At 34.9% G+C, this 25,096-nt stretch overlaps 1 protein-coding gene and 2 long non-coding RNA genes across 15 annotated transcripts in view; 2 read left to right on the top strand and 1 right to left on the bottom strand.

Annotated features, from left to right (window-relative positions):
• Window positions 1-15,328, bottom strand: part of LOC148126149 (uncharacterized) — a 38,440-nt gene extending 23,112 nt beyond the window's left edge. For both annotated transcript variants that reach the window (XR_015742888.1, XR_015742887.1), the window contains exon 1: window positions 15,196-15,328. This is a non-coding gene — a long non-coding RNA (uncharacterized LOC148126149). The remainder of the gene's footprint in view (window positions 1-15,195) is intronic.
• NFIA (nuclear factor I A) overlaps window positions 1-25,096 on the top strand; it is a 485,231-nt gene that overhangs the window by 251,550 nt on the left and 208,585 nt on the right. The window lies entirely within an intron of this gene.
• On the top strand, window positions 15,523-18,340 carry LOC148126150 (uncharacterized). The gene is made up of 3 exons (XR_015742886.1): window positions 15,523-16,558; window positions 16,842-16,906; window positions 17,099-18,340. It is a non-coding gene; the product is annotated as an uncharacterized LOC148126150 (long non-coding RNA).

Genomic DNA, 25,096 nt, shown 5'->3' on the forward strand with positions numbered 1-25,096 from the left:
CTGGTAGTGGAGCATCTTTCCTTTAAAGTCGCTTATCAGCAGTTTGGTTTTGCATGGCTGCTTAGCTGATGGGGAGCTGTCCATGTATTTAAAAAACAAGGCCTCAGTTATCATATTGTTTAGTGTAGGGTGGAGAAATGAAGCATTCAGATGTGAGCAAGAGTAAAGGTGCTACCAAAATCATTTTTTCTTCTAATCAAAATTTGTAATGTTAGTAGATCAGTTCAGTGGAAAAAGTGTCATTGTTATTTGTTAAATATTGAAATGTTTTTTAAAAAAATATTTAGAATTTTATACAAAACCAGATATCATTAATTTTCAACTTTATTTGTATCTATATGCAAGACTTGTTCTAAAGATCCTAACTGGAGGGAAAATGCTATTACTATTTTCTGTTTAGAATACTCCTCAAATAAAAAAGGCACATGAGGTCTAAAATATAAAATATAAATAGAAGCAATCATAAACAGTTGCTCTGAAACAATAGAAATTTTTATTTTATTCAATACAAGTTATTACTGTGCACCATTCAAAATATATTAACTAAAATAAACATGGTTGCCATATCCAACATATAACATGTCTAAATTAAAAAAGTTTGTTCAATTTTAATCAGTCTAATATTGAAAGTGCCCGAACTGAACTTGATATGTGTTTCATATAAAATCTTTCTTAATTTCCAGTCTGAAAACTGTTATTATTTGCTCATGAAAATAGACACTCTGAGAACCAACTGGATTATCAGATGAAGCAAACAAAAGCGTGTCCGCCCCATCTGTCTTATTTTTGCTTTTCCTGTGCAAACCAAATGCAATAGATAATGTGCTGCCCACAGATACCTACATTTATATACATCTGGTCTCAGTTGATACCTGGAGTTTAATAATAAGAACAACATCAATAATAGCTGTCTGAAAATGAAGAGCTGAAACCTAACATCCTGTGTTTATAGAGCCCAAAACTAATTAGTAAGTAAAAATTGTGGGAAGCTGGAAGCGAGTCTGTTAGTCAGAAGAGTTTAACCTACTGTAAAACCTAAAGGAAGGAAGGGATAAACCATGAGGTTTGGACATGACAGTGGAGCCATACATTCCAGTAGAAAAATAATCCAGAAGATTCTGGAAATGTCCTGATGAAGTAGAAAAGGGAAGTTGGAAGGCATTTCTAGGCTATCAGAGGTGAAAGGAGGGAGAAAACAGGAAAAATGGGGACTGGAATCAAGAAATCTACCAAGAGCAATGGGGGATTTAGGGGTATCTGTGAAGTAATCGAAACACAGAGGAGGAAGTAAAAGGTGAAATCAGATAGATTTCAATGTTAGTGAGAGAGTGAGGTGTGATGTTAAAAAGAAAAAAAAAACGAATGATGAGGCTGTTACGTGCTTAGAATGTGGGATGTGAGAAAAAGAGGAGCTGTGGTAAATTAGAATGAAACAAAGTCTGTGACTTTGTGCTAGAAAACTCAGGGTATACATCTGTCATCTATTCCAATACCAAATAATTTTAAAACACTTCCCAATTGTCCGTTCTGTGAAATGGATATTTTGTTACTAACTGAATCCATCGTAGCACACATTTTGTGAGAATAGCCACTGTTCGTGGCATATATTGTAGATAATGCCCATGATGTTTCAAGAAGTGCATGAATTCAAACAAAGTTGAAAGTCTCACTCTATAACATATGTGCTGTCCCATAATATGTGGTAAAGTCCTGGAGAGAAGGGAGATTTGTAATCCGTACTGCACTGTTAACTTTTATGCATGTTGAGGTGCAATAAAGGTCTGAAACCAAAAGGCAAAAAATATGATGGGTAAAGAAATCTCTTATCTTTGTTTTTGTGATTGATAAATTGGAAACATGGGACAAACCTGAAAGAAACCCCTAGCCAGTGCTTTCTCCTTTGGAGCTATTGACATGGTTATTAAAACATAATTTTAAACACTGAAAAATGTTATGTAAAACAATCTAGACAATACAAGAGTGAGTGTGTCATTTTAATATTTTCTTCTATTTTTCTATAATGTTTTTAAAGTATTACTAGGATTGTATTGTATACAATACCTTGGAAGGTCTCTGTTGTAAAAAGTGGCTCAGAAAATTATTTGCTGAATTCATTAAATTGATAAATAGAATTGCTTAGTATATAAATAAGTTTGAGAAAATATTGCTCTGCGAATTTCAGAATATGACATTTATTCATAATAGGACATTTTTCTATACTAAAGTTATAAACAATGTTTCCCATTGTTAAAATAATGGAGATATTTTATACTATTTGCATACATTGCACTTTTCTTTTAAAAAAACATGGCAAAGTCTTTTGGACTGAACATATCAAAAGTCAGTATAGTAAATGAGGTTAACATTAAAATAGCTAACATGGAACTTAAGCAGCTTTACTGGATACTTTTTAGCTAAGTATGTTTCAGTAGTTGCCCTTGTATGTGTGTGTACATACATATATATACACATTTTTAACAAAATCCACAACTAACAAATAAATTCCCCTTAGAATTGATACATACAGTGATGTGTAGTAGCTCAGAGTGTAAACTCCACCTTTCACTTCCCAAGTGTCAGGTAAGGGCAGGGGTTAAGATTTTCTTCGTGTAGTTCCTCTCTTTTCTTCTCTGGTTCTCAGTCATGAGACTTGATATGATTTTTATATCCAGTGTGGTTTGGTCATATAATCCTGTTTCAACATGGTATCTTTGTTTTATTTTTGGCAATCAATTATTTTTTAAAAAACATGACTTCTTGTTGCCATATGGCTCTTTGTTTTAACCACGATGCTTGGCCTTGTTTTGTCTGCAGCCATATGTGTGAATTTTGATTTGACTTGTTCAACAGTGGTTAAACAAGTCTTGGTTTAGCATTATGTATAAAAGTGGTTATCTTTGCACTTGTAGAACAGCAAGAAATTGTCCTCTGTTGCATGGGAACTGCAGGGAAAAAAACCCCAGAAGATATCTGGGATGCTGGTGGGTTTTTTTTTTTTTTTTGAGGCAGTGTCAGTGGATTAGTGAGTGAGACAGTTCTGTTTCTGTATTGCTCATTTGTTTCCAGTTGAAGATATTGAAAAGATTGCTACAACATCAGCATCACATAATTGCTTCCCCATACCAGAGAAAGAGCAGTTCTCTTGACGCTATCTTCAACCTTGACTGTTTACATTTATAAATATCATGATACTATGTGACATCCTGAAGTGGAAATTTAGGATAAGCAGTAATCCCCCCCCCACATCTGTCTATCTATCTGTCTGTCTGTCTGTCTCATCTATATCTACACATATATCTATCTATTATCTATCTATCTATCTATCTATCTATCTATCTATCTATCTATCTATCTATCTATCTAAATATCCATCCATCCATCCATCTTGCAATCTGACTGTTTATGGAAATTATGATTACTGAATAGACAGTTCTCAGTAAGCTTTAGCCACTTATTTAAGTATTAATAACCACAAGAATATCTTTGATAGTGTGGCACTCCTACTTGTTATATCTATGCAACATTCATGTCATTGAATTGTTAATTAATATTCCTGTAACTGAATTGTTAATCAATAAAAGTCTCAAAAGTCCATAATTAGGACTTTTCGGATATAAGATTTTATTGCTAGTGGTGGGCAAAAAAGGAACCAGAGCCCAAATAAGGGCTATTAAGGGAAAATGATATAGATACAGAGTAAACTGCATGTAAAAATAAATAAATTACAGGGTTTGGATCAAATAATATGTTGAAGAAGAACCATGGAAGGGCATAGTAAGCCTGATTTCATTGTTTCATTAGAACCATAGATAAAATCTAAAATCAACTTTGGCTGACACTAATGGTTAGACATCCATCCATCTCTGTCACTGAAAGTTTATAGATACAAATACATATAATACATGTCCCTCTCACAAACCGATATTCCACCTTGTGTGTCTTTTGGCTTATTTATGCAATAAATATGTGCATACTTTAAAAGAAAAATTTAGAACACCTGAATCCTTTAAATTGTCTTCCAGCTTGTTGTTTTTGTTATGCAAATATCTTGAGCAATTTCAATGAATAAGACTAAGAAAAAAGAGGAAAGATATTCTATGGATAAAATCATTTCTATAAATAAAATGAATTTCAGAGTATTCTAGAGTACATAATAGGATGTTTGCAAATCTTATCTGCTGTATAAGAAAATGCAAAAACTGCTCTTCTGATTAGAAAAATCAGAAGATTTTTTTAAAAAGTTGTTTTAGTGGAGCACTGTCTTATAATTTTCCTCTATTTTTGTGTTTTAGTTATTGGTGAAATTGGTTTCATTCAAATATACAGATAATTCTAGACTTACAGCAGATCATTTAGTGTGCTTTCAAAGTTACAACGGCACTGAAGTGAGTTTGCATGTATAACACGTGTCAATGCACATATAAAGGGCAAGGTCTCATGTAGTATTCACTATTTTAGCACCTGACACCTTGTTAATGTTATTGGGTCCTCAGGAACAATGTTTAAGCTCTGAATGGCCCCAGAAAAAAAGATGAATGATACTAAGAAATTCACTGTAACTTAATAAAAACATGTGTATTCTAGCAAGTTATATTGGATGAATACAAACAGCTGCACACTGGAGGGAAAAACCCTCTTATTTAAACCCATTTATTTCTTAAGATTAATTTATAATGGAAAGTGTCTTAATACATTATTTACTGCCAATTTTCTTACTGTGTTGCATCTATAATACAATGTTTATGCTGCACATTGAATATATGAAATGTGTTAGGTGAAAGTTCTTCAGCATTCTTATAGAACCATAAAAATGATAGATGTTAGAAATCCAATAGGTCAATATGTTTTTCTCTTGAAGTTGCTCCATACAGTACATTTTTGTCCAGATTTCCCTTTTCCACCATTTCCCTTGTGAGATTCTTTTACAGGCCATTCTATCATGTTGCAAGGACAACTTTCTTAATCTCCTGAATGATTTTTTTTTCCTTTCTTAATTTAATAACTTGGTTCTTAGCTTTATCATCTTGTATTACTCTTCCTGATGTTTATACTATTAAATATTTAGAGCCATCTTTGATGTTGTTGCATAATCAAGCTGTAAATGTTTAGCTCTTTGAAGTGTTAATCATTTAATCCATTTCTCTAGTCCCCTAATTAGTTTGGTGGTTGTTCTTTGATATTTTGTGTAGTGGGCTACAACAGTGAGCATTTTACTGAAGGATTTGGAATTTTCAACAGGCCTTTCTGGGTGGTTGATTAGAGATAATTCACTTAGTGCAGTGGAAGAAGGGGAAGTGTGAAAGTTCATGAAAAAGAGAGGCATTTTTAGACACTTGATGAATCTTGTTAGAGTTTTCTCACAACGTACAAGTGTTTGGCCTACCTATTTTCTTTTATCTCATAAGATACCTACTCATTTGAATGTTATACAGTGTTATATCAGGTGCCTTCTTTTGTTCACATTCTCCAACGTGCAAACAAATAATAAGATCATTTCCTTTTGCTGGAAGGGAAACAAGAGAAAGTGGAGTTCATGAAGAAACTCATAAACATGAAGCCTATTTTCAAGGGCTATAAAATATAAATAAAGTTTCAGGAATTCTGGAGATAAACTAAGTGAAATGTTGCCTTTACGGCTGTTGCTTAATAGAGATACAATTTTATAGGGCTTCTTTGTTGTAATGTATGTATGTATGTATGTATGCATGTATATTTAAAAAATGAAAATATTGTGACCTTGTCCCTCTGTTGTTTTTTTGTTTTATTCTCAATTGGTTTATCAGATGTTCCATTGCTGTCTTTAAATAAAACTTATTTCATATAAAATATATTTTTAAAATTCCCCATCCTTGCTTTTTATATATATTCTCTTTGTTCACTCAGTACTGTCCAATTTCTACTGATGTATACTACTACTTGTTTCTTGACATTTATCTAATCTTGCAACTTGATCATCGCCTGACCAGCTATGCATTTAATATGAGATCAAATTTGGGAAATTCGTCACATTGTTCCCACGGTTACATATAAAACAAAAAGAAAATGCCAACAAGAAATGCCTCCGTATAGTCTAAAGGAATAGAGGAATACCATTTCACTCGAACATCTTGGCTTAGAAGTATATTTGATCCTGAAAAAGCAAAACCTTTAAGTAGTGTGGCTTTGAATTGTGTTTTGCACTGAGTGATAGTTCTTGTTTGGCACTCCCAGTTCCCAAACTATAATACATTGCCTAAAATGTCTATTCAGAAACTAAATTATACTAATTTCATTATATCTAGAGTTGCAAATTTTAGCTTGTGTTAACAAATTATTTTACAGCCAAAAGTGACAATGTTTGATTTAGCAAAATATTCAGATCAGGAATATAGTGCTGCCTATACTCACCAGCACTATTGCTAGAGTCCATAGAGAATCTTTAGAGTGGATGATGCTAAATTGTTTATCCTTTATGTGTTTGGGCTATGAGGCATATAAGGGACAAACCTCTGTTCTTTAGGTAGTGATGTTGCCTCTTAACTCCTTTAATTCTCCTCTCTCTCATTAGCAAAGAAAATTGGTTTCCCCCATGTCAATAATATCATGAGCTCAGCTGCATTTGGGAAGTACAAACAGCCCCACTTTCACATAGCAAGTGTGTTGATGAGGTGGGCCAATCTTTCCTTTTGGATTCCTAATCACGTTGTAAAGCAGTTTATTTTTGGTATCGTATTTGTACTATCACTATTTGTACTATTAATGAGTTTCTATATCCTTTAGATATAATTGATCTCAAAGAGGTTCACAATAACGTGATTAAAATACAGTAATGAAACTTATATATTAAAAAGAGGGGAGATCATGGAAGACAAAACCAAAATAGGATTATTCATTCCTCTGGCAAGGCTTGAAAGATGAGGGGTCTTAACTACCCTATCAATCATATAATAGTGACCAGACTGCAGGAGGGAGAGCGATTCTGGGTTCAGGCACCACTCCTGATAAGGTTTATTTGTGAGTAACTACTGAACAAGACTCTGGTTCTTGGCATAAACCTCAGAGTCCTTCTTGCATGACCTTTCTGGTCATCCAGGTCTATAAAACATGGCAGTCATTGTTTGAAGATATAAGTCTTTAAGTTTTTAGAGTATTTTTTCACTCACCAGCAATACAATTGTTTCAGCAGAAGCACAATTAACTCATGGGTAAGTGTTCCACTCAGTAAGAATAACACAAATTCTTAGTTTTTAAGACTCCCGGACTTCCTTTCCTCCACATGATCAATGGATGAATAGAGCTACCTGGAGCAATTATGAAAAAGTTTGAAAAAAGAAATATGTGGCTTTGTTTTCTTACTCTTTTCCTTGTCGCGTTATCTTAGTTTGACTTAACTTCTGTCCTGCTTCCTCAGCCATAAAGCTAGTCTGCATTGGGTTTGTACCTCCAAAGGTCTTTTCCCAAGGTTTTCTTTACTGTTGTTTGTAAAGTGCTTTGGGAACGTGCCGAAAGACATGCAAGGAATCATTATGGTTAATAATCCATTATTTAAAATATTTAGGGCCATTGAGAAAAATAATGGCACGTATGTAGTGAAGTGGTTAATGCGATTGCATCTCTTACAGGTTTCACCAGATACACTCACTGTACAATGGATAATTGTTAGCTCTTGTTGTGCAGATGCTGCTGCAGATGGAGCCCTGTACCTGCATGCATAGCAAATGAATTAGACTGGCAATCCCCTTTATAAAGCATAAATATGTAATTTGTTCAGCTGTTGTAATTAAATATGTATGTGTGAAACAGCCACCATTCAGGTCATTAATGATGCGCTATGCCAAATTAGAGCTTACAGACAGTAATGTACATTGTTGTGCAGTAGGGGAATTGCAAATAACATAGCTAAGCCTTTTCCTAGTAAAATGGTGGATTCAGTGGCATTAAAGGGAATATTTATATTTCTGGCATTTTAATTACTTCAGACTATATTGACAGTAATGTACAATGAAAGAAAGTACAATTGGATGCTGTTAGTTTTATTTGATTCTTGTTTGAACATTTTAAAATGCCCTTTAGGTGCACATGTTGCAGGATTTTATGGAGTATAGCATTTTGTATCCATTCGGTACATATGCTGATTCAGTAATTAAGACACATAAAAACCCCAATCCATACAGTCTTGTGGGTACGGGCATTGATAAGCCCACAAGGCATGCCTGCACATAGGCTTGCCCAAGCCCAGCAATATTAAACATAATTTTAGATATGCATTATTTCTTGCATCATGTTATATCTGACAATGGGGAAATTACTACTGTTTAAAAACTATGTGTGTACATTGTACGTGCATGTTTCAGACTCTTCATTGACAGACTAGTGGAATTAGTTCACAAATTACAATTGCTAAATAACTTTCCATTTCCTTATAAACCTACAGGATTTGTTAATTATTTCTCATTAATGTATTTATGGCAGTTCAAAATTCTTTCTGTGTATGTCACCTGTAGTGTCTTCCATAGGTAATAGAAAGAGTCCAATAATCCATTGGATTTCAGCAGATTGTCAAAACCAGAGTATGATTCTTATAATCCCTCAGCTTTAAAAAACAGTTTTTTATTCCTTTATCTACTATAGGGATGGAATATTCAGGTACAGTTTTGAGAACGATATTTTGATCATGACATGGAAGAATTAAATCTGATCAGATACTGATCAGACCTTTTGTAAGAATAAGGCAGAAACATTAAGGAACAAAATTAAGAAAAAATCTATACTATTGCATTATATCTATAAATCTATACTGAGCATTACTATTTTCTGTTAATGTTTCAAATATAGATCTAATACACAATTAAAAGGCATATTTTCATTTGCCCATGTTGATGTAACTAAATTATTTTCTCACTCTGTATACTTGGTCTGTAAGGAGTTTTACATTTGTTTTGTTTTGATCGCTAGTAGTGAGTATATAAGCTCTAATCATGTTGACCTTTCTGACAACAGAGTAACAGAAGGAAGAATCTTCCAGAATTAATTGTATCTTGCTCTCAGTGGAACGGGACATTTTTATTATTATTATTCTCTGTCATATGTTTCAGTTTGGCTTCCTCTTGGCAATATTAGTGGTGGGATACCTAGATTTAAAGTAGACTGACATAAGTTGCATCACATACATGTATGATTTGGGGAAAGATTGGACCAGCCAAGTAGTAACATTAAGAACTATTTCATAAAAGCCAAGTAGAAAATTAGATTAAATACCAGAACATTTTCTGTAATACTTTGACTCTGCAACTATGCAAACTAAGAGTTAAGAAGTTGACTTGGTAGTTTCTTCCCTGGGAAGTGCCACAGAGCCTCACCCATTGTATTGTCATTTTTTTTACAACTATATGAACCCCTTCAGAAGGGTCATCAATCAATTCAAGATGTGCTGTCAGTACCCTCAATACCCAGTTATACAATTCCATCTCAGGCCAAGCGGTGAATAAACTTTTGTAGATGGAGGTTCTGTTTGTGGAAAACCTCTCTGTATTTTGGTCGATTCTTGATTCTGGAATAAATGGCACCATTCCTGAAGGATTGGATCCGCAACTTTGAATTTCTCTTAAACTCATAGCTACTGCTGGATTTGCAGAGGAAATCTGTAATTGAACAACCATTGCTCAGATTATTCTATCAGTTGTAATCCAACTTGAAGTAGGAGGTCAGTGCATGTTCCATTAGGCTACTCATGAAGAGTGCTAGTAACCTGCAATTCAAACAAAATGGGTCAACCAATCTGCTGCACCCCAGAGCATTACTGTTATAGTTGTGAGTATTGCTGTGACTTCCAGTAGGTTTCAAAAAATGCTGGTTTTAACCTATAAAGTCTTTAACCTATAACTTCTTTCATGGTTTTCAGGGGTTTTTTTTCAGGATAGTATTCTTCAAATAAAAGCCCCTTTTTCTGAAGACTTATAACAGGACTGGACAGCTAAGTTTCTTCTCCATTGAAAATATTAATGGGAGGTCTGGGAACACTGTTCTTCATTTGCAGCCCTTTCTCTTTGGGACAGACTTTCCCCAAACATTGGACAAGCATCCAGCTTGACATTGTTTAAGAAGGCTTTAAAATTGGTAGAGTTCCAGAAAATATTTAAGATGTAATTGCTACCATTGGATTGTGTGTCAGGGTGCATTTTGTTTAATTTGTTATTTTTAATTAAATTTAAATTGAACTGTAAACTGTTGGGAATTTTATTGGAAATACTGTGATATTTAAAGACTGTAAATAAATAGATAAATTATAATATAAAGCTAACAACTTGATTTCATTAACCTGATAGTGAAAGTTTTGTATTAGTCTAGTTTAATACAAGTTAATTCATGTGGACATATTAAAGTATTAATGTGGAATTTATGTAAATTTTATTTAAATCATTTAATTGTGAATTGAAGAGTTATATTTATTTCAAAATGTTCATTCTTTCTATTGTTATATGACAAAGCAATTAAGTTTTAAAAGTAGATTAAATTAATTTAATATATTTCAAACAGAAACAGGTTTGGGCTTTGTCTCCCCCTACCCCCTTGGTAGACCACAATGAATGTTGACATACAGAAATATTTTTTCCAGGTTGGATGTGAACTTTCTAATAGGAAAGTTTCTGCCTTTAAATTCAACTTTACTGAGGTCTGCTGTTTTTATAATGATTTATTTTCTTTTCTCAATTATCTTGAAAATATGAAAATAAACCTTTTTGGAGATGATTGTCGTGCTAATGGGAAATGTAAATTCTGTAAATGAAGAGTGTTCTGTGGGATAATTGAAATCTTTTAGGTTTGCCTTTATTCATCTTGGAACTACCTTTTTCCCTCTGAAGTAACACACTTTTCAATTTCATGCAGTGATGTTTTTAAAACAAAGTATGTATCATGAGCCTCAGATTAGCCTTAATTTTAAGGAAATTTAAATGAAAGTGGGCACAGAAAAACCTCTCTTTTGATAAACCAGCTCTGAACCAATCATTTCTATAATTTTCATTATATTTATTATAATTTTCCAAATACCTACTTACTAAATAAGAATTATATATCCTCATTTTTTCTCTGACAGGGCTAATTTTTCTATTTCCTATTACTTTTGTTGCAACTACCTTTTCTTTCACTTTTGTTACTGTTCCCTCTAATGCTATTTCTGGTAGTTGCCTCTAATGCATTGGGAGGGTTTTTTAAAATTTACCTACAACATTTGATTATTGATTTAATATATAGATTCGTTAGCAGCCTTCCAGTTCCAAGGGCTCCAAAGCAGTTTATAACTGAAATGAAAACTATTTAATTAAACATCTGAAAATATGTTTGTCTCTCACCCCCCCTTGGTAGACCACAATGAATGTTGACATATAGAAATATTTTTTCCAGGTTGGATGTGAACTTTCTAATAGAAACCAAAAGTCAAAAATGGCAATAGCAACAATAGGGGAAAACAATTCATATAAAATGCTGACTAGTGAGAGAGATAGCAGCAAACCATCTAACTTCGAAATTAAGATAAAATGTTGATTATCTAAATAAGAGGATAATTGTTTGCACTAAATCTTCAGCCAAAGAAACATAGAAACATGTGGGTAACATATTAAAACGCAGTGGAAAAAAACAGACTCCCTTTACGTTCTCTGGAATATTTAGCACTTGACAATAGTGTATATCCTTTACAACCCCACAAATATACAACTATATGCAAAAGGTATTTCAGTTAACCATGTGTTTGGGACTGCACTGTTTCCATCAATGGAAACACTTGAGGGAGAGTTAAATGGAGCTGGTGTCTCAACAGAGCAGATAGTTTCCTTGACATGATGTTAATCTTCATCCTTCAAGGCAGGGTATCCCCAAACTTGGCAACTTTAAGACTTGTAGACTTCCCAGAATTCCTCAGGCAGCTATGCTAGCTGGAGAATACTGGGAGTTGAAGTCCACAAGTCTTAAAGTTGCCAAGTTTGGGGACCTCTGCTTCAAGGTAACCCATAGAAGAAGCACAGCAGGAGTACTAGCGTTATCTTTATTGTAAAGTTATGTTAACAGAGGCTACTTTAACTTGCAAGTCTGAAAGTATTTAATTTTATATATATAGACCAGAAGTAGGGAACAATGAGTTCATTATGACTTGTGGACTTCAACGTCCAAAATTCCAGAGCCAGCAAGCTGGCTCAAGAATTCTGGGAATTGAAGTCCACAGATCATAAAAGAGCCATCGTTCCACATCCCTGATCTAGATGTACCATCCACTGACTGCAACTAGATATGGATCTGAAATTAGCTAAGATTTGTATTGAATAGGAGACTCTTCAGAAAGTTAACAAAAATATTCCTTCAAATTAAGGCATGTAGCCGCAAGGGTTGTTCTTAATCAACCAGTATATAATTCAACATTGTGTCATGAGGGTACTGTCATTTCTCCCTCAATTTAAGAAGGAAATGCTCTACCATCATCCCAGTGCCAAAGAAGCCCTCTATCAAGGAATTGAATGACTACAGACCAGTTGCTCTAACATCTGTAGTTATGAAAATCTTTGAAAGGCTTGTGCTGTCTGTCCCACCTGAAAACCATCACGGATCTGCTGTTAGATCCCAGGCAGTTTGCACACCAAGCAAATAGATCAATAGATGATGCAGTTAACATCCTACATCCTCTGCATTACATCCTACATACTACATCACCCTGAATCTCCAAATACCTACGCAAGGTTCCTCTTTGTAGACTTCAGTTGAGCATTCAATACCATCATTCCAGATACCCTTCTAAGTAAATTAAACCAACTAGCGGTACCCGAACACACTTGTAAGTGGATCATAAGCTTCCTAACAGACAGGAAGCAACAGGTGAAGCTAGGCAGAATCACATCTGATACCTGTACAATCAGCACAGGGCCCCTCCAAGGCTGTGTGCTTTCTCCACTTCTCTCTATATACCAATGACTGCATCTCAAACAATCCATCTGTTAAAATACTGAAGTTTGCTGATGACACAACAGTGATTGGTCTCATTCAAGACAACGACGAATCCACATACAGACAGGAGGTTATACAACTTGCCTCGTGGTGTAACTGGAACAATCTGGAACTGAACACACTCAAAACCATAGAAATGGTGGTAGACTTTAGAAGAAACCCTCCCATACTACCACCTCTTACAATACTAGACAACACCATATCAATAGTAGAGACCTTCAAATTTCTAGGTTCTACTATATCACATGACCTAAAATGGACACCTAACATCAAAAACATCATCAAAAAAGCACAACAAAGAATGTTCTTTCTGCGCCAACTCAGAAAGCTGAAACTGCCCAAGGAGCTGCTGATCCAGTTCTACAGAAGAATCATTGAGTCTGTCATCTGCACCTCTATAACTGTCTGGTTTAGTTCTGCAACCCAACAGGACAGACACAGACTTCAGAGAGTAATTAGGACTGCAGAAAAAACAATTACTACCCACTTGCCTTCAATCAAGGACCTGTATACTGCACGAGTCAAAAAGAGAGCTGTAAAAATATTTACAGACCCCTCACATCCCGGACATAAACTGTTTCTACTCCTTCCCTCAAAATGACGCTATAGAGCACTGCACACAAGAACAACTAGATACAAGAACAGTTTTTTCCCAAAAGCCATCACTCTGCTAAACAAATAATTTCCTCAACACTGTTCAAGTGTTGCACTGTTCACTCATCACTGTCTGAACTACCATTACTGTTAATCTTCTCATCACTCCTTTTCACCCATCCCCTCCCATTGTGATTGTACGACTGTAACTTTATCGCTTGTATCCTTATGATTTATATTGACTGTTTCCTAATATGATTTGATTGATGATTGTACCCTATGACTATCATTAAGTGTTGTTGTACGTTATGATTCTTGATTCTTAATGAATGTATCTTTTCTTTTATGTATACTGAGAGCATTTACACCAAGACAAATTCCTTGTGTGTCCAATTACACTTGGCCAATAAAGTATTCTTCTATGGAATGAGAAACATCTATTTGTTAAAGAGGGGATTGTACTTAAAAATGGAAAGGTCAGACAATTCATTGTGTGAAAATGTACTGGGCGTTGTAATACTTCTTAATTCTCTTCCTTTAAGTTGATGATGTTCGTTTGCAGAGGCATTATTTCTAACTCTGTCTGTACCTTCTTCTATAAACAGAGAATCAAGCTCCAAATCTATATTGAAAGTTAAAATATGGGACAGCTGTTTTAATGTGACTCATCCTACCTTCCTGAACTGACAAGACATGTAAATGAATTGGCCCTAGCTATAAACATATTAAGCATGGAAAAGCTGTGTTAGATAAATCAGCTATTAATAAAAGGGGTGGGGACATACTGGTGGCATCTGGCCAGATCCTTTATGATAAGTCTTTGCAGGCGTGGGCCAATCTGGGTTGATAGTTTGTTGGCATTGGTTTCTTCGGCCAGTGCTGCAGTAAACACTTTTCCTTGGAAGTTGGTTTTCTGTTGTGTCTGGCAACCACACTGGGCTGCTTGAACTTTAGCCAGAGGCAAATATTTATTCATCAGAGCATGCAGTGTTCAACTGGTCAGGCCTGCAAGGAAGGGGGAGAGCAGTTGGGCTCTTTGGCCGTAAAGGATGTGTGTCCTTTTTTAATATAATGGCATTCATGACGTGGTGAAATGGAACCCCATTTGAGTCTATTTCAGTGTCAGCTGTGTATCTTGTAACATAAACTTTGCAAATTTGTTTAAACATCAGGCTTAGATGTATTTTTTAAAAGAGGAGCATCCTGATCTGAGCTCTGTTCCTTTAATTCCTGTTGGAAAGTTTACAGTTAATATTTCCCCTGGAACGCTGTCAAGCTTTTGACAGAGCCTGAGTGTATGCTGAACTGTGAAACTGAGAAGCAGAGCAAGTTGTGAGAAATCTGTTTCTACTCAAATCTGCAAGGTTTATAAAAACTTAAGAGAGGCAGAAAGAGGGGGAGAAAAAAAATTTGAGACTGGCTCTCATTTTGCTTCTCATGGAGCGCAGCAAGTCCGCCATTTTAAGAATTCAGCAAAGGGCGAAGCTTTCAGACTCCTTACATGGCGGCTGTATTTACTTCAGTACCGGCCAATCGCACAGTCTGTGCCAAATCATGTGACATGCCACGAATGCACTTACAGTCATTTCCTTGTTTCTAAAACTTTGTTACCTCGATAGATTACTTTACCTTGTTTTTGATGCCAAATGTTCTTTGCCGAACGTGTCTTGCAAGCTGGCATTTGTCCATAAAGTTATTTTAGTAGGTTAAAAAAAAATCTTCACTTGAGCTGTGTGCATTCTTTATGGAAAATGGATTTCCCCTCCTGGCCTCAATCCAAAAGCACAGAATACTCGCTGGGCGAGAAGAGAGCTTCTCTGCAGAGGAACTGGTGGACTGACACACTCTAAATTTTTGGCACTTGACCAGACGAGTGAGATAGATGCCAGAATTCAGCAAAATAACACATTATTGTGTAATAGGAACAGGACTCAAAATGAGCAAAGGCTTACAAGAACTGAACACCAGTGCTGCTTTCTTTCTTTTCTTTTTTTAATATAACAGAAGCTCAAAATGGCACTTTAAAAATGTTATTTCAGAAGAAGGAAGGAAATAGAACTGTAAAGTATTGAATGAATACAATCATACAGTTTCAACATAAAACAGAAGGGCTGGAGAGAGGGAGGGAGGGAGAAAGAATGGATTAAAATTACTTCAGTGAGGTTTTTTTTTTCCTCCCAAACTTGCACTGTATTATTCAGGTTAACCCAATGCTTTCCAATTCAGAGTTCTAAATTATGTGGAAAACGTTTAAAACAACATACTTTTTTATTTAAGAGACTACAAACTCATAATCTTAATTTTAGTGTTAAAAATAAGTTTAAAAAATAAGTTTTTAATAAGTAGTCAGTAAAAAAAAGACAAAAATGGAATGCTAAAGCACGCATGTTGTTATATTATTGACATAACAGCTAACTGGCCTTAAGTTAGATCTGCTAGAGAGTGCAACAATCAACATTAACTTTAATGGATTAGCAGAAGAAGCATTACTATATCTCACTAGGGTCAATATGTGCTACAGTACTGTAGTACCAACATAACTGACTTTAGTACTACTGGTTAGGAATGAATGGCTATTTTTCTCAGAAATCATCACCACCTCCAGGAAAGCATAATTTTATTGAATCAATGGGTAAACCCAGACATGTTTGCCCTTAACCATCATAATTAGAATGTAGGATAGGTCTAATGTGCAATCACACAATTCAAATAGCAGTGTAATCAACCTAACTAGTAGACATAAATCTCATACATCAGGGGACTCCTACAGAACATGGCATTTATAAATGGGAACTTTTATTTGATGAAGCTGAGAACAACTGGTGAAGTATTTCACTGAAACTGTGAAGGTCTAGGGAGGACATAATTTTAATACTTGATTTCTCAGAACTCTTAGAAATACTCTGCCTCAGGACTCCCGATAAAAGGACAGAACTGGAATTTCAACTTCAATCCTGCAACTGGGGCTGCATTGATAAAGTTTCCCACAGAGGTAAGCCAGTGATTGGGGGAATGTCAAGGAGGAAAAACTGCCTTAGGGTAATAATGAGAAGACACAATACTAGTTAAACTAAAATAACAAGTTTTACAAACAGGGGATGTAGGTCAAGTGTCTTGTACAGAATGAAGGGTCCTAATGCCCCCCCCCCCCAACTCCTAATGTAAGTAAACTTTTACTAAGGGCACTGGGATTTATAGGGATGTGTATGGGTGAGCATCAAGACAGTCTAGACTTTTACAACTGCTAGCTACTTATAAAATTATTTTCTTTGCAGAAATATGAAACACTGAGCAGAAAAAAAAGTCATTGCCATCAGAAATCTCAACATACAGTAGATAGGTAAGTACCGCCTTACTACCTCATCTGTTACCTATAGAAAAGCCATCAAACAGAAATTAAAAGGACAGGACCAAAGAAGAAATCACGAGAACTTATTTGACCCTCTCATCCACCTGTTTCCAATCACATCTAAACACAAGATTTACTGCATCCAATGGTCATTGCTACTTCATATGTATGCTTTCTCTGCAGGTAACCTGGCAAGCAGCAAATTAAGAGGCAAAGATGTTCACTACTGTAGTGTAAAGCGCATATAAGGAAGCTTTGTGGACAAACCTGAAGCAGAAAACAAGCAGTGGAATAGTTCTCCTTTGAGGGTGCTTCACACATTCTCCTTTCAGAAGGCCTATGCTTGAATAACAGACCATCATACAGGATGGGCAACTTACTGAACATGGAACAATAAGAAGTGCTGCAACTGTTGTCTTTCTGTCTATCATACAGGTGGGATAGAGCTGCAGTTCCTTGTATAAGGCTGTCACAATTTTCCAGCTTAACCAATATTGTTCAATAAAAACTATATTTTACCTCTATAGACATGAGAGTTAGCTGTTGTTTTTTTCTCCTTTCAGTTATTCACTACAGCTTTGGTGAGTGGAATAGGGCACATAGATTCGAACAGATGCTGGGCTCCTCTAACATGTTTTAGTAGGAGTAATCACAGAAACATCCAAATGAGAAGAAAGATAGTGTGGGCCTAACGATTTTAGTAGATCAATTCTATGTTTCACTTCACTACTTGATATAATAAACCAAGTGTGTATATATGAGGAAAAGGACGATGAGGAAGACTGATCGCACTTTTAACAGGCAGTCATATTTCATGTTAGGAAAACAACAGCATAAAAAATGTGGCAATGAAACACTGAGGGCTGAGCAAGAATTCTTTTTCTCCTCAGTATTGTCATAACTACTGAAAAGTGTAATTTACAGTAATTGGAGATGGTCTTAGCCTTTTGTGGCACCTCTAAGGACAGCTAATAGGTTTAAAAGTACAGTAGAAGTGTGAGATATCTTTAGGGAATTGACAGGTATATGAGCCATATATATTTTGCTCTAATTTAGTCTGCATTTGCATGCAAAAATCCAGACATTCCTGATCAATTTGTATGTACCTGAACGCTGAAATGAATTGGAGCCTAGCATAATCTACGTAATGTAAAATTAAACAAAAAAATTCTTCAGATTGGAATACATACTTACTGTCTGTGTGCAATTCCTTGCAAATTAGAGGTAAAATGTCTTTCACAGTCCTTAGATTTGAATGTTATTGAGGGGCTGTATTAAGATCTCAGTCATACAGTATTATCAAAGGCCACTTACAGATGTTAAGAAAAGTTCTGCAAGGAAGAGCAGGGAAAAAATAAAAAAACATAAATAAAAAGATTTTAGCTGTGACAGGAAATATTTAGAAGTTATTATTTCCTCCAAAGAGGGTGTTATGTAGTATTGATTGAACAGGTGTTCACACTTTTACACCAGACATAGTCAATGTTTCCTTATTTCAGGGGTATCAAACTCACGGCCTGCAGGCCGGATGCATCATGTGCTAGCCACGCCCCTGTCTAGTTTAGCAAAATGTCCCATTACATCATGTGACGTCGCCGTGATGACATGAGTTTGACACCCCACCTTATTTCTCTAAATGATGTCACATAAATGTTATATACTTAGATTTGTAGAAAGGTTATGTATTTAATTGCACCATGTAATAATTATCTCAGCTTCTGTTCGTGAAGCATATGGTATGGCCAAAAGTGCCTAAATGTTTGCATTTACACTTACACCTCACCACATGTGATATTCACAACAATGTACTCTATATGGGTCTATACTTGAAAAGAACTTGAAAGCTGCAACTGGTCCATAGTACGGTGATGTGGGCTATGCCCATGCAACACCACTGCTCTGTGAGCTGTACTGGTTCCCAGTAGGCTATCAGGTGCAATTCGAGGTGATGGTTATCATCTACAAAGCTCTCCATGGCCCAGTGTGTAATAGTATGTGGGAGTGAACTTGGGAGATGGGAAGAGCCACAACCAGGCCAATAGCCATATAAAAGTTAGCTTTACTATTTAGCAGGTATGTGGGCATGGCGAAGTCTCAAGAGGGAATGTCCCTAGTTTCATTCACTGTAAGAATGACAGCAGAGAAATGTATTTTCAGATTTGCAAGATTCTGTTAATATAAACTTACCCAAAAATAGAATTAATTCAACTAGACGTGCTTCTTGTCCGGACTACTTCACCTGTCTATAGGGCCAGGCTATTTGTAAGATTGCCTTTCTCCCATTGTTTCTGCTGGTCCTACAGAGATTAGAGAAGACATGTTCCTTGTCCTTTCTATTAAACAATGCCATCTTGTTGAACTCTGAAATTGTGACTTATAAGTGGCAGTGCCTGACCTATGGAACACTCTACCCCTGGAATTTTAAATGGCCTTGACCCAGTTATTTTTTGCAAGACATTGGAGATCTGGTGTTTCCTCAGATATTTGTCTCTCTTTGTTCTGACATCTTAAGGGAAGATGGACATCATATACTGTACTTTAGAGATTAAACGTTTGCATATAACTGTAAAGTAGCACAGTGAATGTTTGGTTTATTGTAGTTTATCAGATAGCTAGAAGTACAGGGGATATTTGGAAGATTTATTATAGTGCATCTCATAGTTACAAGTACAGGGGATATTTGGAGTGTCTCATTTGGAGCATTTGTAAAAGCTTTATGCAATGATTTTTTATGTCTTAGTTTAGATTTATATGGCAGTTGTCCACAAAAGTTGCTTTTCTATCTGTTTTCCTTCTCTGTTCTAATATTAGTTTAACATTAGTGATCCAGGGATTAGGGTTGAAAATGCTTGAATTCCAAAAAAATGTTCAATTTATGGTTGAAAATGTCTGAAAATTATCCAGACTTAGGGTTGAAAATATTTTATTTTTTTCAGTTGTATCCTCCCAGTAATTGTTGAAGCTAAAATACCAACTTCCAATAGACACGGGGAAAGAAATTGCCTCTTCATGTTGATGAATACACTGGGTTTGAATATCTATTACCTTTTTTTTAGATTATGTATGTATGGCAGAAATCCTGTTGCTATACTTTGTTGTTGCATTGTTCTGAGATTGCATGGCTGATAATAATAATAATAAGACCAGAAGAATTGCCCTGCTAGATCAGGTAAGGCGCACAATAGTCCAGCAATTAGTGGTAAACCAGATGTTTTTGGATTCCTATGCAATAGAAATATGCCACTCTTCCACTATTGCTTTTCTTCAAAAAGTATTTGAAGGATCCTAAGTCAAGTTTCCAAGACAGGTTTCTGTACTGCTCTTGACAGGAACAGTATAGGTAAGTAGCTGAAGATTTATCACCTCGAGTGATATTTAGATTCACACAACCTAACAACTACATAGATAGATTTTCTCTGGGTCAATTTTCCCTAGCCTAGTCCTTCAGATCTTTTCATGGTGCATTCATTGCCAGAATAATTGATTCTATCCACTTTATTTATCTATATCCTGCCTTTATTATTTTTACAAATAACTTCACACAGTGAATGTATTCTACATACCTTCCTTCTATTGAATTGAATGTAATACTTTAGTTGTCCAAGTGTGATTACACACACAAGCAATTTGTTTTCCAGTACAGAAGCACTCAATGTACTTGCAAAGCAACAGAGAGAACAGTAATAATAACACCATAAAAGAGCTAAGTAAAGACATTAAAAAGGATAAACAGTAATACCATTTATTCTTATTATGATTTATAATAACGGTATTTTCCTCACAACAGCAACAACCCTGTAAGTTGCATTGGGCTGAGAGAGAGTGAATGGCCTAAGGTCACCTGGTTTAGTTTCATGGCCAAGGTGGAACTTGAACTCATAGTATCCTGCTTTCTAGCCGGTTACCTTAACCAGTAAGACCAGTGGCTCTCTTTTGCTGCTGGTTGTCCTCTTCTTCATTTTCCTTCTATCTTTTCCAACATTAGAGCTTTCCTAGAAAGCCAGATCTTTGCATAAAGTGTCCAAAGTAGGATAATTTTAGCCTGGTCAGTTGTGCTTTGTGTGAGAACTATGGGTTGATTTTCAAGGGAGGGGGATAATCTATTGGTTTGTTTTCTGTCTGTGGCATCATCAGGAGACTTCTCCAATGCCAAAATTCAAAAACATCAATACTCTTTCTATCCTTACATTCCAAGTTTCACTTCCATGGATGTAATAGGGAATATTATAACTTTCACAGTTCTGATCTTTTTAGTTTATTTTATTGTCATTGCACCTCGTACAATGATATCAAACACCATCTTCAGTGCACATCATGACCATGAAAATAAACACAAACACACATCCTTCACACTCCACACATTGAACCAAAACACCCCAACACTGCACCATCTATATAGCAGAATGCAAAAGAGCTACTGCCCTGGTATAGAAGCTGTTTTTCAGCCCCTTTGTGCTTGTTTTTATTATTCTGTACCGTCTGCCAGATGGCAATAGTTCAAAAAAAAGGGTTCCTAGGATGAGATGGATCTTTGAGAATGTTTTGAGCTCTCCTAAGGCAGAGGGAGCTATAAAGCTCTTCCAAAGAGGGGAGAGGGCAACCAATGATCTTCTGGGCAATTACATTAACTTTAGGAGTGCTTTCCTATATGCCACTATGCAATTGGCAAACCATACAGAGGTGCAATATGTTAAAATGCTTTTTATGTATAGCCACATCACAACAGTGTGAATATCTTTTGGAAGGCCTTCATGGCTGTTCTACCAAGGTCTAGTCTGCAGAGTATTTGTTGATTGCTTTTTCCTTTAGTCTTGGGGGTTGATCATAAAAGGCACAAGCACTCTATCCTTTGATATCTTCATTGCCAATTCTAAGGCTGGTTTGTTCTATCTGTTACCATTAGTTTATCTTTTTTACATTTAATTTTATTCCCATTTTTTCACTATGCTTCTTTACTATTATTATTATTATTATTATTATTATTATTATTATTATTATTATATTTTTAAGAGCTGTAACCATCAGAGGAGAACACTGTAATTCTCCTTAGTCAAGTTTTTGGTGACCAATTGTTCATGATTATTTTTCCATGTTCTTCTTTTGTTGTACTTGTGTTTTGGTCTTTGACCGCAAATAAAGTATTATTATTATTATTATTATTATTATTATTATTATTATTATTATTATTATTATCATCATCATCATCATCATTATCTTTTATTATTAGAGTTTGCAGACTCTTTATGGATTGCTGGCTGGCTTAAAAGAATACAAACAAACAAAAACACACTCAAATGCCATAAGAAAAGCAATCTTTCGGAGGCAACGAGAGTTGCAGAACTCTCTACCATTTTGACCCATATGTCTGGCAAAAGAGGCAAGTTCCAAGAGCTCTTTTGAACCAGCCAAGGTGGGGCCAGACATATCTCAGAGTAAGGAAAGGGAGTTTTCAGCTTTATGTATTCATAAACCCTATTGAGTTGTTTGGGAACACTGGTTAGTAACTCTTATTTACTAAAGAGTCACCTGATTGAGACTAAGGGAACCTGTAAAAATATAAGACTGTATATATAGTACTGGCTGTTAGGGGTGGGCTTGATTATCCATCAGTATCATTACCCTATAAGTCTCACAGTTGTGATAGAATGATAAGAGTAGATCTTGATTATCCTTTGGTGTGTGTGCATTCACGTATGTACCAGCCTTGGTAATTTTTGTTTTATTTTAAGGATTGAAAATGAGCCCAGGTGCAGTTAAGAATAGCTGATACCAAACAAACAGTAATTCACACTTAACATACGGGAAGGATAAAGCAATGTCATGTACATAAGCAAAAGACAACTGACATTAACGCAGCAGGCAAGGTGATTACTTAGCAATCTAGTAACTATATGTGATCATTATTGCTGGTTGGTGGGTTGTTTAAATGAGTACCTGAAGGTTAAGTAATAGCTGTAGGAGGGAGGAGAAAGGAATAGGGGGAGAAAAAGAAGAAAAGGAAAGGAGGTGATAAGAAGGTAGGCAGACGTGCATGAGAAGCTATGTGGATATCTTAGGAAAGAAATTATTTTGTCTGAGTTTTAGTAAGTGATACTTATGGTCTTTGATTGTATTTGTTAGAGACTCCTGGGGAATAATAATAGATTTTGAGGGGATTCTTTTATTTCTTTAAATCTCCTACTCTCAGTTAAATGTTTTCATAAAATATCAGCTATTCTGACCTTTTAGTCTTTTTTAGCCTATTTTGGGTCAATATGAATAAGACATTCACTGTGTAATAAACAAGGAGATATTTAAGTCCACAAGGTTTTGATTTCTCCCTAAGTTATGGTTCAGAGTCTTGTGTTATAAACAACATGGGAAGGGCTATTCAAATTAGTGTTAAAAAGAAGTCAGCTGCTGTTTTCCAGAGTGTATCCAAAAGTTCTATTCAAATAGCTTTACCCAAAATATCTTTTGCCTGTTAATCTGTGATTATGATCTAAAGTATAAAAACAGAGCTTTTGATGTGAGATTTTGATTTGTAATAATGTCCATTTTATTTGTTTTTCATAGAAAATGATCATGAAATATTTATATGTATGAGCAAATTATTCTTTCATAATGTGTTATCTTAATGCAATAAATATGTATTTATCATTTTTGATTTTTGCATCAATATGATTGAAAAGCATATTTATTATTATTTAGTTGTCCTGGCAATAATGGTCACTATCTCATTGAATATGTAATTGAGATGTATTCACAGATTTTTATAGATGCACGCATAAGTGGAAATTTATTTAGGGAATATGAGAACCAAATATGTATTGCTATCAATCCAATTTAATAGATTTGCAATTATTGATTTTTATTTCTTAACTTCTAGCAGTGGCTTCTCAAGTTTGAATAACTGATGCTAATCTCAAATTTGTTCTATGGGTTTCCAAAATTTAACTTGAAACAAAATACAACATTATTTAAATCAATTTATTTTACATGTCCAATACAAGGAAACTGCAAAATCTATTTTACTTTTTAAGTAATTCAGTGCAAGATGAAAAGTCGAATATGATAGTATATTAGATGATACATGATCTGTTAATTACAAACTTGGTCTTAAAGTTTCCTATTTTGGTAGTTATTGTAATGAAGTATGTTTAAAAACGCTTTTATTAGGAGTACAATAGTGTAATTAATCAACTAATATTTTAAAAGCTGATTTAAAATTGGCATTTGAATTCAGAGCATGTTAAAATCTGCCCACATGAGGGTAAGGTATCTAAATGCCTTAATTCTATTTTCCCTTGACCAGATCTGTTAAAACAGAAGTGGAAGTACTTTTCTTTAAATTTATCTTTGAGACTGGCAGAAAATTTAAAATGAGAATTAATGAAATTGAGTAATTATTCCAAACTCTACTGAAGTTAATAAAAATACTTGCTTAAATTTTCTCTACTGATATTTGTAAAGTAGGTTTACAAAGCTACCATTATATGAAAATGATCAATGATTAACAAATAGACTGAGTAATAGAGAAAGAACACTTTCTTAGTATCTTTTTCTGTTTCAAAATTTAAAGAAATCAGTTTGGTTTTCTCCCTATATCTGGTAACCCTGTGTTTTCACAGCATTACCAAATAAATTCGGAAACAAAGATGAAGTAATCAGAAATAAATATTCTAAACTTCCAGAATGATTAGAGATCATAATGGGTTATTCCTTGTTTTCTTAAAATAAAGATTCAGTTTAAAATTAAAATTAGTAACTGGGAATTTTAATATCAAATTTGTAATTGATTTTGTTGATATCATATTATGAATATTCTCAAGTATCCGCCATTTTGCTTCCGTTTTTATTTTTTATTTTTACAGAAACATAGCTTTTAACAGTAGCAATAACATTGTTAAATTCTGAAATGCATTCAGTTTGTTTTCCATGTGTAATTTTGAAACAGTTGGGAAGATCAAACCATCTTCTTATATTTCCATCCTTTAGTTTAATAGGAGAAATACAGATTATAAATTCTTCAATGCAGATGCCTTATCTTGTTTTTTCTCCTTATAGCTGCTTGCTAATAGAGATTAATGCTTACACATAAATCCTTTTTTTTTCTTCCTCTCTTGCTGAAGATATTCTTTTTGTGTGTGTAAAGTATTGGGAACCGTAAGTGTCTATACACATATATTCCACGGACATAAT

The sequence above is a fragment of the Pseudonaja textilis genome, chromosome 3 (assembly GCF_049901715.1).
Source record: "Pseudonaja textilis isolate UNSWEBS1 chromosome 3, rPseTex1.2, whole genome shotgun sequence".
NCBI lineage: Eukaryota > Metazoa > Chordata > Lepidosauria > Squamata > Elapidae > Pseudonaja > Pseudonaja textilis.